This window comes from Bos grunniens, chromosome 9 (assembly GCF_055505025.1).
Source record: "Bos grunniens cultivar Pamir isolate PY7600 chromosome 9, Bosgru_T2T1.0, whole genome shotgun sequence".
Classification (NCBI taxonomy): domain Eukaryota; kingdom Metazoa; phylum Chordata; class Mammalia; order Artiodactyla; family Bovidae; genus Bos; species Bos grunniens.
In genome coordinates this window covers 60,524,854-60,538,395 of record NC_141173.1, presented here as the reverse complement: position 1 = coordinate 60,538,395, position 13,542 = coordinate 60,524,854, and the positions used below count along the sequence as shown (strand labels likewise).

Genomic DNA, 13,542 nt, shown 5'->3' with positions numbered 1-13,542 from the left:
AAACTGCAGAAATCTGGATTTGTGCTTGGAGCTCCTGAACCAGATGGGGCTCTGGCAACCTAATCAGAGCTACAGATGAGTTTTTACTTTCCCACTCTGCACACACAACACAAGTCTCCTGATCTGGGGCTCCATCGGATTACCACCCCCCTCCCTAAATACAGGGCAAATAAGAGATTGCCACACGAAGCAAAAACCACAGTGGGTGCTTCGGAGCCATTTAACGAGTCTGCCCGAAGAATACCTGACTAAAAGCGACACTGACTCAGGGCTAGTTGCTGTATTATCTTTATTAATGTATTCAATGTCCCCTCTCTGGTTCTCTGGATAAAGACGATAGGAGACACATCTGTTCCAAAGCTGTTCCACTGAATGGTGATTCTGATGACTTAATGCCTTTTCAGACTTCTGCTGCCACCGCTGTTCTTTGGTTTTGCTTTTAAAGTGGCTGAATGGAATCTCTAAGCCTTCTATTATGTCTGCCTCTTATTTCTCTCTTTTTTTTTAAAATTCTGAGGAAATAATTCAGAACACGTCAAGGACAAATGCTTGTTACAGAAACTTAAAAAAAAAATACTATTATTATTCCAAAGCAACACAAAGATCTTTTAATTTCTTTGATTGTTTAAAGTACTCTGTAGAAACATGACGTCTTAGATGTGGAGACAGTTTATAATTGAGCATGCAATCTGAGTGCCCGGAAAATGCATTGGTTACTGGGATTCCCAGGGACTCCAGAAAGTGAAGAGGGTCAGGAAAAGTTTATCGGAATTTGATAGCAGCCTGCATACACACATCCAGATAAAACTACAGCCAATTACTATGGATGGCTTATTATGCTCCCCCGCCCCCGAGCTCCCCCAATTCTGTAGAGATTTAAATCTTTCATCTAAAATAAAGATTTGTAGCGTAATGACCTGATTTAGCTACAAAGAAGAAATAAATCTGACAGCTGGGACCAGAAGAAGTATTAATCTCCAAAGTTCATGGGTGCTTTTGTCTCCCCCTTTCAGGTTTTATGCAACAGGATGGAAAAAAAAATAGTGAGTGACTCTGTATTTCAGCTCGAGTTATATTGCTTGGGAGAAAAGGGGCAGGGAAATGGGGAAATGGGGAGTGGGTGTTAGAGTTGAAAGAAAGATTTTCCATTCTTTAGAGACAAAGCAACCAACGAGAAAGCAGAGAGCTGGAGCCATGCCGTCCCTTCTATGGCCTGGCCGGGGCTTCGAAGAGGCGGGTGGCCAGGGGGCTGCAGCAGGAGGAGTGATGGGGGCACCTAGGTATGGTTTCTGATCACCCAGGCATAATTCAGTGGGACTTTCATGATGTGAAAGTTGGGTACTGCGTGATAATTATTCTCCTTTCCAGTGTCACGTGTGACCCCTGGCTCACACTGACCCCAGGTGAAGACAGAACCCTCTCTGTAGTCGACCAAAGGATGAGCTCTGATCTCAGCCCTCTGAAGTCACTGGCTTCTGGACACGTGACCTCTTCAATTAGCCTTCTTTACATTTCCTATGGATGGAGAGTTTTGGCTCACATCCCCACTTCTACCTTTGCTCAATGTGAAAACACATTATAAAACATGATTGTTTGAGGGTGATTCTAACAGTTCTAACCAACTGGCTGTTCTGCAAGAGAAAAATAATGTGGCTTTAAAGAACCCTAACTTTGAAAGTGAAGTGAGTCCTGTATGCTGCAAAGGAATATATTGACTTGATGGTCACACAGAATCCTTTGTAAAATTAGTCTTGAAACAGACAGTAATTTTAAAGAATAGTGCTGCTATTAAAATATATCTCTGCACAGCTGTAGGACAGATTTGATTCCCCTAGGGGGAAACTGAGAGGTCTGTGCGGTCTTCACCGGTCTATGAACTTGCTGTGTGTTAGTGACAGTTTGAGTACTTGAGGCCATAGGACTTAGATTCCTAAACAAATTCTCTAGGCTCCCACAGAAATAGGCGATAAAAATGGTCTTTCTGTGTTTTTAACTTCCCTTAGATCTCATTGAGCCAAGAGTCAAATCCACCATGAATAAATGTGTTGAGCATTGTCAGAGAGCTGTATTAATGGACAAAGGCCCACTTGAAAGGTCATAAAGTATTTCTCTCACATAGGTGATAGATGGCAGTTTGGAATTTCCTTGGCTTTGTTATACTGTGTGCTGAGGTGATGGTAATGTTTGTCAGGGACAGCCTGTCTTGGCTCATTGAACTAAATGAGAAGCTAAGAATCAAATTCTCAGCCTTGGCAGGGTCTTATAGATAAGTCATGAGATTTTCTCTAATGAGGTTTTCAAAGGCTCATTTTTAACATTAGAAGCTATAGCTACTGGTTATAACTAGTGTTCAAAACAAACTTGGCTTCAATCCAGTAAAACTGTTAGAATTTCATCCAAGACCTGTATGACTGGATCAGAAAATCTAACCCATGGGGCCATCGGATGTCCATACAAAAGTGGGCAGAACTTTGAGAGTATAGGATTAAGATTTGAAATCTTATTGGGAAACTAGAGAAATAGATAAAGCAGAAGAGGTCTGGTAAAGACAAGATTGTAGTGTTAAATCTGCAGAGAAAGCACTTTGTACAAAGATCAGATGGGAAATAAGGGCTAGTGTACATTGCTAGCAGAAAAAATTTGCGCACCTCTAATTGTTTTCTGTTCAGTTGTTCCCTCATTTTGTAATTCAGTATTCTATCTGAAATCTTCTTCCAGTGGAGATAGACTGAACAGGGAGTCCAAACTTATAAGGAGTTTACTTATTTCCCCAACTTCACCTTTGAAGCAAAGGTAGTTTTGAGGCAGGGCTGTGAGAGTCCAAATACTGAAAAATGACACAGCTCACAGTGAAAGGTAAAGTCTGAGGCCATTGAGTCCCCCATTAGAAAGCAACCTGGGACCATTTGGTGTAGGGGCAAACAGCTTGCATGTTTAATAGTCATGAGGCTACTATTATATTAAAGCATTTGCAATAATTATTTTTATAATGCTAACACTGTCATTATGAAAACTTGAAATGATGTCCAATAAAAGTTTGGGTTCTTAAAGAAGTAAATGTTTCTATGGGGAACTTCTTATTCTTTAATGACACTAGATAAATTTACTGACTTTGCAATCTATTATTAATATTATTTTTTCACAGATAGCACTAAAGTAAACTTTAGGATAGCTCTTCGCAAATAATCATACAGTATGAGGTAGCAGGGACTAAACTGATAGGTTTTCAAGGATGTAATTTTGAAAGCAAAAGGAGTTAGATGACTAGATATTTTAACTGTTTTTTACCTTTATTCACATCCATCTTTACATAGCACATTTCTTATAAAAACTTGAGAAAATTTTTATAAGAAATGTATAAGCACATTTCTTATAAAAGCACATTTCTTATAAAAATTTATAAGCACATTTGTTATAAAAATTTAAGAAAATGAAAAGGGAATGAAAGAAAAAATACTTTCCGTATATTGTACTTACACACTGAATCCAAAATAGATGAAAATGATTCTCCTAGCTGGTTAAATGATTTCTAGCTTGTGTCATCTTCTTTAATCGTCTTCCTCCAATGTAACATTTTTCAATGGCTTCCAAAGCTAGGATAAATAATCACAGAACATTTTGAAACAAGGATTTCAAGTGAAACAGAAAGAAAAAAACCTCCAGCATAACTATTTTAAAGATCCTGGCCTATATGATTTGCAGTTGAAAACAGTTCCTCACTTCAGGGAAAACCAATCAGTCATACACATCCATGAGGAAGCTGCCACAGCATGGCATCATGTTGAATATTGCAAATGCCTGTGACTGTTCACAGTGGCAGATCCAAATAGTACTTAGGAACTTTGGTGCTATCTATGCAAATAGTGTTTGCTAGATTAGGACAGAGGGAATTGGTGACATGGGTCAAGGTAAATGGGGTGTGATTTCAACATAAGAGAGCCTCCTCACTGCAGACGGTGAGCACTGTTTTTCCTTGACTTCAACACAAATGTGTCTTTGACAAAATAAGTGAAAATACATTAAATCCCAACTAAATCAAAGACAAAGAATTACAACCTCACAAGTGCCCCCTGTTTTGGATGTTTTCATGGTCCATCTTCATAGTGCAGTTGCTAGTTATCAGAATATCATTTATTTTGTTCTGAATCAAGGATTTCTTGGAATTGTGCAGTGGGTCAAAAATGTAAGCCAATTCCATATGCTGTCTTTCGTCCTGATGAAAAAATCACTAATGAATATTCTCTAAATTTTGAGTGATCTTTAGTAGTACAGAGTGCATTTTCAAAGTGGTAGGCTGTGAAATACTGCTAATGGGATCCTTATAAAATAAACACTGGAGTGACAAAGCTAGTTGCTTTTGCTTTATGTTCTCTTCAGGAACCAGTGCTTTATGAGTGTTCAATAAATATTAAATAATTAGGGTTATGGCTATGGAAGCACAGCCAAAGGCTAAGTGGCATTTTCAAGGTTGTAAAACATGTTAGCAAGGAAATCTGGGATTGAAATTAAGAGTTCTTAACCTCTTCCTGGGGCTTGGATCAGTATGTCCCTCTGTTTCCTTAATCACATATAACCATTGGATTCCTTGGCAACTCCTAATCCAGTGCTCAGTTAGGCAAAATTTGGAAGCCTCCAGGCAATGACCTGTTTTTCAATGGGAGAACATATTTACTTCCAGCTGGAACACATCAAGACAAGCCATTTCTCTTATAGCCCCGTTCTTGCCAAAAGACTGGAAAATAACTTATTAGTGAGTCTAACATCTCAAGAGCCACAACAACAGCTGCACTGAATATAGAACACACAGAATGACTGAACGCTGTGAAACTGGGATGACTGAGACCAATGCAATGATAATTCCAGGCCTCACTTTGATCTTTTCAACCGGAGGGCAAGTCGGAAGGAAGCTTTAACACCTACATGATCAGATTGATTTAGCTCGTCTGTTCATTTGTACACTATTTTTGTAGCCTTTGCATCTGTGCTCCTTCAGATAATATCTAAATTAATAATAGAGACTTATGACTGAATTTTATTTTTAGAACCTCTCTATAGTTCACATTTTAAGCTTCTTAATTAGGCCAAACATCATACTGGGAATATAAACTCAGTTTAAAAATATATGTTATTAGTCATGAAATTCAAATGCTCAATAAGTTCAAAGGAAACCAGGTTCAAACAATACATTATTTGTAATATGCACTCCCATCACATTACTGAATATTTAGAGATCTACTGAATTGAGTGAATTGATTAGAAATTATATCATTTACGAAATATATGAATTTAATTGCAATGGTATTTGCTTTTCAGCCAGTTGGCAGCAGCATTTTTGGAAAAATCTCCTATATCCTGGACAAATGTAAAAAAGAAAGAGAGAACATTAAAAATCTCATTCTTGTAGTTTAATACAAAGATTTAAAAGTTGAAAGTAAATGCTTATCACCCATTCACTTAAGTGCTGCTAAGATACTAGACAGTTCAATCTTTGATCATTTAGAAGAGGAAAATAGGTTATCTTTTATTTGAAATTTGAATTTGTTTCCAATTTTGTCCAATTATGGCAACTGGTGGGCATCCTCTCAGCAGTGTTTCAGTGGCATATACACAGTCCGAATGTTGAGCAGACATTTAAAAATATTTATTGAAATACAATGATATATATTGTATGGCATATGAGTACTAGTTATAGAGATGCTGTAAAACTAAGCTGCTGCTGCTGCTAAGTCGCTTCAGTCGTGTCCGACTCTGTGCAACCCCATAGGCGGCAGCCCACCAGGCTCCCCCATCCCTGGGATTCTCCAGGCAAGAACACTGGAGTGGGTTGCCATTTCCTTCTCCAGTGCATGAAAGTGAAAAGTGAAAGTGAAGTTGCTCAGTTGTGTCCGACTCCTAGCGACCCCATGGACTGCAGCCCATCAGGCTCCTCTGTCCATGGGATTTTCCAGGCAAGAGTACTGGCGTGGGTTGCCATTGCCTTCCCCATAAAACTAAGCTAATTGTAAATAAATAGAAGAAATTAAAATTCTAAAAGGTTTTGATGGTCTAGTGATGTAAATAGTTTTGATTCAGCTGTTACTGGGAAAACAACAAAAATTTAGCTGTAGCAATAATAACAAAATAAATGAACACTATTATATTTTACATGTACTTTATGCATGTTGTTTCATTGACTATTTCAGTAACTCAGTCAGTCCAGACTAATGATTTTATAGATGAGGAAACTGAGCTCAAGGAGAGTAATATGACACAGTTAGACACGGCAGGGCCAGGCTTTGAACTTAACTCACTGTGACTCTAAAGCCTCTTTATGCTCTCCTGCATTAAATGTTGAAAGATGTTAAAGGATTAGATCCAGTCTGGAGCACGGTATGTATATCTGAATGAAAGGCTTCACTGTTGTCAGGTATACTTGTACTTAATAAGACTGAAGTAGTGTTGTTTGCCTACTTATTTGTCTGAAAGATGAATCAAAGAAAGAGGAAGTACAGAAACAATGTAAGAGTGTGAATCTGTAGGTAGTTTTATTCTCGTACACAGATACGGAGGGTCTGAAGGAGGTGCTTATTTTGTACATTTAAAAAAAACCATATGCTGTGAAAGTCTATCACCACTTTCACTGAAGAAAAGATTTACTCCTATATGTATATTTCTCACAGAAATATGTTGGAGTTTAAAGAGCATCTCTGAAAAGTGTTGTGATTTTTTAATTTAAATTTATTTATTTTAATTGGAGGCTAATTACTTTACAATATTGTATTGGTTTTGCCATACATCAACATGAATCCGCCACGGGTGTACACGTGTTCCCCATCCTGAACCCCCTTCCCACCTGCCTCCCCATACCATCCCTCTGGGTCATCCCAGTGCACCAGCCCCAAGCATCCTGTATCATGCATCAAACCTGGACTGGCGATTCATTTCTTATATGATATTATACATGTTTCAAAGCCATTCTCCCAAATCATCCCACCCTCTCCCTCTCCCACAGAGTCCAAAAGACTGTTCTATAAATCTGTGTCTCTTGCTGTCTCGCATACAGGGTTGTCGTTACCATCTTTCTAAATTCCATATATTGACAACAAATGACTAATTTTTGGATCACCTGTACAATATTGAGAGTACATTGAAGAAGAAATACAAAACTATGCATAGTAACTTGCTTTTTAAAAAAAGATTTATTTTTTTATTTTATTTTTGACTGAGCTGGTCTTCGGTGTTTCCTGCGGGCCTTCTTCAGCTGTGGCAAGTAGGGGCTACTCTCTAGTAGAGGTGCTCAGGCGTCTCACTGAAGTGGCTTCTCGTGTTGCGGAGCACGGCCTTTAGGCATGCAAGCTTCAGAAGCTGCGGTGTGTGGGCCCAGTCGTTGCGGCTCACGGGCTCTCGAGCACTGGCTCAGTAGTTGTGGCACATGGCCTTGGTTGTCCTGAGGCACGTGGGATCTCCCCAAACCAGGAATCAAACCAGTGTCCCCTGCTTTCGCAGGAGGTTTCTTTACCACTGAGTCATCAGGGATCCCCAGCAACTCTTAATAATTGTTTATTTTTCCAGTCAAGAGCAGAGCATGGCCTGGAAGTTGGAGCTTTCTTCTTAAGCTTGTCTATGAAAGTAAAAATGCCTAAAAAATTCTTTGACACTGTAGAAGAATGCAAGAATAGCATATAGGTTTCAATTCTGTTGCCAACTCCAGTTCATTGACAGTTGGTATCTGGGGAGAATTGCCTGGTGGTCTAGTGGTTAGGTGGAAAAGGAAATGGCGATCCACTCCAGTATTCTTGCTTGGAGAATCCCAGGGATGGAGGAGCCTGGTGGGCTGCCGTCTATGGGGTGCACAGAGCCGGACACGATTGAAGCGACTTAGCCGCAGCAGCTAGTGGTTAGGACTCTGCACTTTCACTCCAAGGGACATGGGTTAAATCTCTGGTCAGAGGACTAAGATCCCACATAGCATGTGGCCCAAAGGAAAGAAAGAAAAATAAAATGGATTTTTTATTTTTATGGATTTTAAAATTAAAAACTTATGGATTTTAAATAATTTACGGATTTAAAAATTTATATTCTTATTTTAAGAACTTATGGATTTTAAAATGAAAATAAAAAATAGTTGGTATCTGGAAGGATTCTGAGGCTTGTCTGAACTCAGGATACAAATCTGTGATCTATTAGTGGTATCTATCACCAGTGAAAGATTTAGGTCCAGTCACACAAGTGCCATGTATTACTAATATTTTTCCTTCTACTAACTTATTATGTTCTTAATAGATATAAGGCAATGAAGACAGAGACAATACTTACCTCATTTTATAAAGTGATCAGTTGTCCTGGTTTTCCAGAATTTAAGGGGTTTTCGAGGATGAGGGAATTTTAGTGCCAAAATGGATAGAGTCCTGGACAGTTGGTCACTCTATTTAAAAAACAAAACAAAACAATTTATTTTGTAATAATTATAAGCTCACAGGAGGCTTCAAAAAATAGTACAGAGTCCTATGTAGTCTTCCCCCAGCTTTTTCCAGTGGTGACTTTTCATATAGCCTTACCGGAGTACATATTCTACTTTTGTCTCCCCATCAGGGTCAAGTGCCTACATAACCCAGCAAAGGTGTGTTGAGTGAATGAATACATGGGTAAATAAATACTGATGTCAGGTGAGATGTTCTCCATCTATTTTTATGAGCATTTTTACCCCCTTTCAATAAAGAAACAACATCAAATGTTCTCAAAGTTTAAAAATTATGCATAAGAAGCACTTATACACAGGAAAAGTGAAAAAAGCATAAAATCCTCTTTAAACTGGACTGTATACCTAGAGCCAGACATCTTGGAATGTAAAGTCAAGTGGGCCTTAGGAAGCATCACTATGAACAAAGCTAGTGGAGGTGATGGAATTCCAGTGGAGATATTTCAAATCCTAAAAGATGATGCTGTGAAATTGCTGTACTAAATATGTTGGCAAATTTGGAAAACGCAACAGTGGCCACAGGACTGGAAAAGATCAGTTTTCATTCTAGTCCCAAAGAAAGGCAATGCCAAAGAATGCTCAAACTACTGCACAATTGCACTCATCTCACACACTAGTAAAGTAATGCTCAAAATTCTCCAAGCCAGGTTTCAGCAATATGTGAACCGTGAACTTCCAGATGTCCAAGCTGGTTTTAGAAAAGGCAGAGGAACCAGTGATCAAATTGCCAACATCCATTGGATCATTGAAAAAGCCAGAGAGTTCCAGAAAACATCTATTTCTGCTTTATTGACTATGCCAAAGCCTTTGACTGTGTGGATCACAATAAACTGTGGAAAATTCTGAAAGAGATGGGAATACCAGACCACCTGACCTACCTCTTGAGAAATCTGTATGCAGGTCAGGAAGAAACAGTTAGAACAGGACATGGAACGATAGACTGATTCCAAATAGGAAAAGGAGTACGTCAAGGCTGTATATTGTCACCCTGCTTATTTAACCTATATGCAGAGTACATCATGAGAAATGCTGGGCTGGATGAAGCACAAGCTGGAATCAAGATTGCCGAGAGAAATATCAATAACCTCAGATACGCAGATATACACCACCCTTATGGCAGAAAGTGAAGAGGAACTAAAGAGCCTCTTGATGAAAGTGAAAGAGGAGAGTGAAAAAGTTGGCTTAAAGCTCAACATTCAGAAAACGAAGATCATGGCATCCGGTCCCATCACTTAATGGCAAATAGATGCAGGAACAGTGGCTAACTTTATTTTCTTGGGCTCCAAAATCACTGCAGCCATGAAATTAAAAGACGCTTACTCCTTGGAAGGAAAGTTATGACCAACCTCAGTTCAGTTCAGTCCAGTTGCTCAGTCGTGTCCAACTCTTTGCAATCCCGTGAACCACAGCACGCCAGGCCCCCCCGTCCATCCCCTACTCCTGGGGTCCACCCAAACCCATGTCCATTGAGATCCAACCAGTCCATCCTAAAGGAGATCAGTCCTTGGGGTTCATTGGAAGGACTGATGCTGAAGCTGAAACTCCAATACTTTGGCCACCTGATGTGAAGAGCTGACTCATTGGAAAAGACCGTGATGCTGGGAAAGATTGAAGGCAGGAGGAGAAGGGGACAACAGAGGATGAGATGGTTGGAATGCATCACCGACTTAATGAACTTGAGTTTGGGTGAACTCTGGGAGTTGGTGATGGAGAGGGAGGCCTGGTATGCTGCAGTCCATGGTGTCTCAAAGAGTTGGACAGAACTGAGTCAACTGAACTGAACTGTATGCAAAGGAAACTGGGTTTATAAAATGAACACAGAATTATGACCTTTAAAAGAAGGGACTGGCACAATGGTTCAAATCTCAGATCAGTAACACAAAACTATGAGTTTTCTTCAGTATTTTGGTAGTTGAAGGATACATTCTGGTAGATTTGAGAGTATAGTCAGTGTTCTCCAGTGTACTATTCGATGTAGAAGCTAAAAGCAGAGAGAGCTGGCAGCTGGGTGTGAGCTGGCAGAGCATCAAGATTCAGTGTGGGTTGGACAAGCAGCATAGAATTTTCTTATCTTTGTAGGAGACAACCATGCTGAAAGGGATCTGGGATGTTTTTTGCAGAATGCAGTTGTAGTTTTGTTTTGGTCTTTAGAAAATGCTCAGTTTGGAAATTGTCCGTGTAGCAATAGCATGAGTCAGTGATCGAAACTTATGGGAAAATCAGAGTTTTATGTCTCTGAAACCATCATGGACACACACACACTGCACACATTAAACATCCAGTGGACATTAATGCTATAGGTAAAGTTTATTTAAAACTTAGAGCATCAAAAAGTGATTTAAGAAAATTGATCACTTTTCTACTTTTTCTGTTGGCCTTCAATTTTGAGCTCCTTTATCTAACTTCTAAATTTATCCTGGGTCTAATTCAAAACCAAACACCAGATTCCATATATCTTCAGACTTATTCTATCTTGTCTTTGCCTCATAGTTACCTTTGACCTCTAGTACTATTCATTCTCACCTTGGCTTTCTCCTTTAGTTTGTTTCCCTGCTTTCTTATCTTCTCTCTTCATCTCCCCATAGTTGCAACAAGGAGTCATGTAAAGAACTTTATTATATGTCTTTCTTTTCATAGTGTGATTAAACTCTCTTTGAAGTCTGTGAAATTGGACACTAAATGACCTGTAAAAAAATTAAAGGGTACTAGATTTCATTATACTGGTGATGGAAAGATGTTCCTGTAAGCATTTTAGGGACAATTTTGCTTTTCACTAATAGACTGGAATCAAAGTTGTCTAACGAACAGATTAACATTAAGTCTTAGGGTGGGGAAGGAGGTGGGAGGAGGGTTCAGGATGGAGGGCACACATTTACTTAAGGCTGATTCATACTGATGTATGGCAGAAACCATCACATTTTTGTAAAGTGATTATCCTCCAGTTAAAACAAATAAATAAGCTAAAAAAAAATCAAGTCTTTTTTCTTAGAATTCCACTTATGCCATATATCTTTCCCTGTCTTTTGCTTGGATCATAGTGGTGGGTGGAGAAAGACAAATGGGGGTGGGTGTCAAAGCTCCTCGTCAGTTCCATGGAACGGGGCAGTGATCCTAGTCGCTGGGCATCCTACACCTCCAGAGATGGAGGAAGCCACAGCACCTCACCCCAGCCGGAACAGATCTCCAGGGAGAGAGCGAAGCTGCACTAAAGGGAAACTACAGGTTTGCTCACATTGTGTCCACACATGCACAGGCGTGACTGAAGTTAATTGAAAGCAAAGTCAAAGAAAGTAAGATACGCACTTGGATGCCAATCAATTGTTTTTCACTAATGTTTTCACTTCTGTGATTCCATTTTCAGTTCTGTCTGGCTGTGTTGCAGAAATTCAGGCAGTTGCCGTTTTCAGCCCTGTCTTTTCCTTACCTCCCAGGACTTCGCCAGCATAACCCTCCTTAAGTGATTGATGGGATTCCACGCCCTGCATCTGGGGCGGGGGTGGTCTGCTTTGCAGTAGGGGTTCCTGGATCAGAGGCACACACAAAGCGGCTTGTCTGTCTCTGCATTCCTATGAGAGTTGGGGTTCCCAACTCCCTTTGTGTGAAGTGAAAGAATAGAGCTGATTTACAGGGTAAATAAAATATCAGAGGAAGTAGAGGTTAGCTGTTACTTACAGCTAGGAGAGATTTATGAGATTACATAGTAACTGAACCTACCCTTTAAGCTGTAGTCATTATGGCCTGCATAGTTCCATACCTCATTAGAGGAAAAAAAATGTGGAGAATGGAGAACACTAAGTCCTTTTTCTATTGAAAAAAAAAAAAGTTTCTGGTCTTGGTGCAGATGTGATCTGTAATACTCTGCATTTTTTATAGCATCTTTCCATAGCAGGTTTCACTAGAGACTGTAAATTCTACTCTAATATGGCTGAGTAGAAAATCCTCTCCTTTATGTTTGGGGAAACTGAGGCTCAGAGGCAGTTGGCACTTGAAGGTACTCACAAGAAGTAAATGACTGAGGCAAGAGCACCTGGAAATTTAATTTTATTTCCAGTCTGTTTTTATCTTTCAAAAATTCAGTGAATAGCAAAAGAGGGAAAAAACCCTTACAGGATTCATTGATATGCTAGGCAGCGCCCCCTGTTCAATTACATTTCAAAGCTTCTTTCCCCCAGAGCACTGATGGATTCCTCAAGTCTTGGAACAAGCGAAGGGACAGAAGGGTGTTTGTGGATGCAGTGAGCTATTTTGAGTGTGCTTTTTGAACACTGAAATAACTGGAGCAAAATTTGTAAAGGCTCAATGTTGTACTTGCCATAGAAGGGGAAGGATTCCTAAAAATCCAGAGGTATGTGGATCAAGAAGCAGACAAAGCTAGAGGCAGCTGGGTTTCCATGCCCACATCTTCTGTGAAGCTATATCCTTGCTACTCAAGGTGTGGTTCCGGGGTCAGCAGCAAAAGCATCGTTTGGGTGCTTGATTAAAATGCAGAGCCTTGTGCTCCATCTCAGAAGTAGTGAGTCAGAATATGCCTTTCAACAAGATCCTGGGGATCTGTGTGCACATGCATATTTCAGAAGCACCATTCGAATTGCACCAAGGAGGGGGGTCAGACCAAGGCCAGAATAGGTGAGACTCCATTGCAGATTTGGGATGGTGTGGTGAAGAGAACTCATGCTAAGAGGGATGATCAAGGTGAGTGCTTGTGAGTATTCTTAGAATCAAGACAGGGAAAGGGAAGGTCAGAAGAGTCAGCAGAGGCACAGGGAAATGGAAGTGGACAGGTTGAGAGCCCCTTCATGGAGCTAGCCAGCAAGTAGCGGGTGTAGGGACACAGATGAGTGAAGAGAGGGGCAGTCTTCTGCAGCTCCCGGAAGACAGCAGAGAGAATTGATGGTTGTGTTGTCTGGAAGAAAATCATGCTTGAAAACTAGAAAAGCTGAGGAGGTTGAGAGGGTGTTTGCCCATTTAGGATCCATCGCCCTGGAGGAGGGCAAGGCAACCCACTCCAATATTCTTGCCTGGAGAATCCCCATGGACAGAGGAGACTGGGCTACAGTCCATGGGGTCACAAAGAGTTGGACACG

The 13,542-nt window shown here is 40.1% G+C and overlaps 2 long non-coding RNA genes across 2 annotated transcripts in view; one reads left to right on the top strand and one right to left on the bottom strand.

The window, feature by feature from the left end:
• The window catches only part of LOC147366001 (uncharacterized), a 157,048-nt gene that overhangs the window by 108,393 nt on the left and 35,113 nt on the right, over positions 1 to 13,542 (top strand). The window lies entirely within an intron of this gene.
• On the bottom strand, positions 3,272 to 3,815 carry LOC147366002 (uncharacterized). Its single transcript, XR_015133129.1, has 2 exons — positions 3,721 to 3,815; positions 3,272 to 3,593 (listed from the first exon to the last, which is right to left on the bottom strand). It is a non-coding gene; the product is annotated as an uncharacterized LOC147366002 (long non-coding RNA).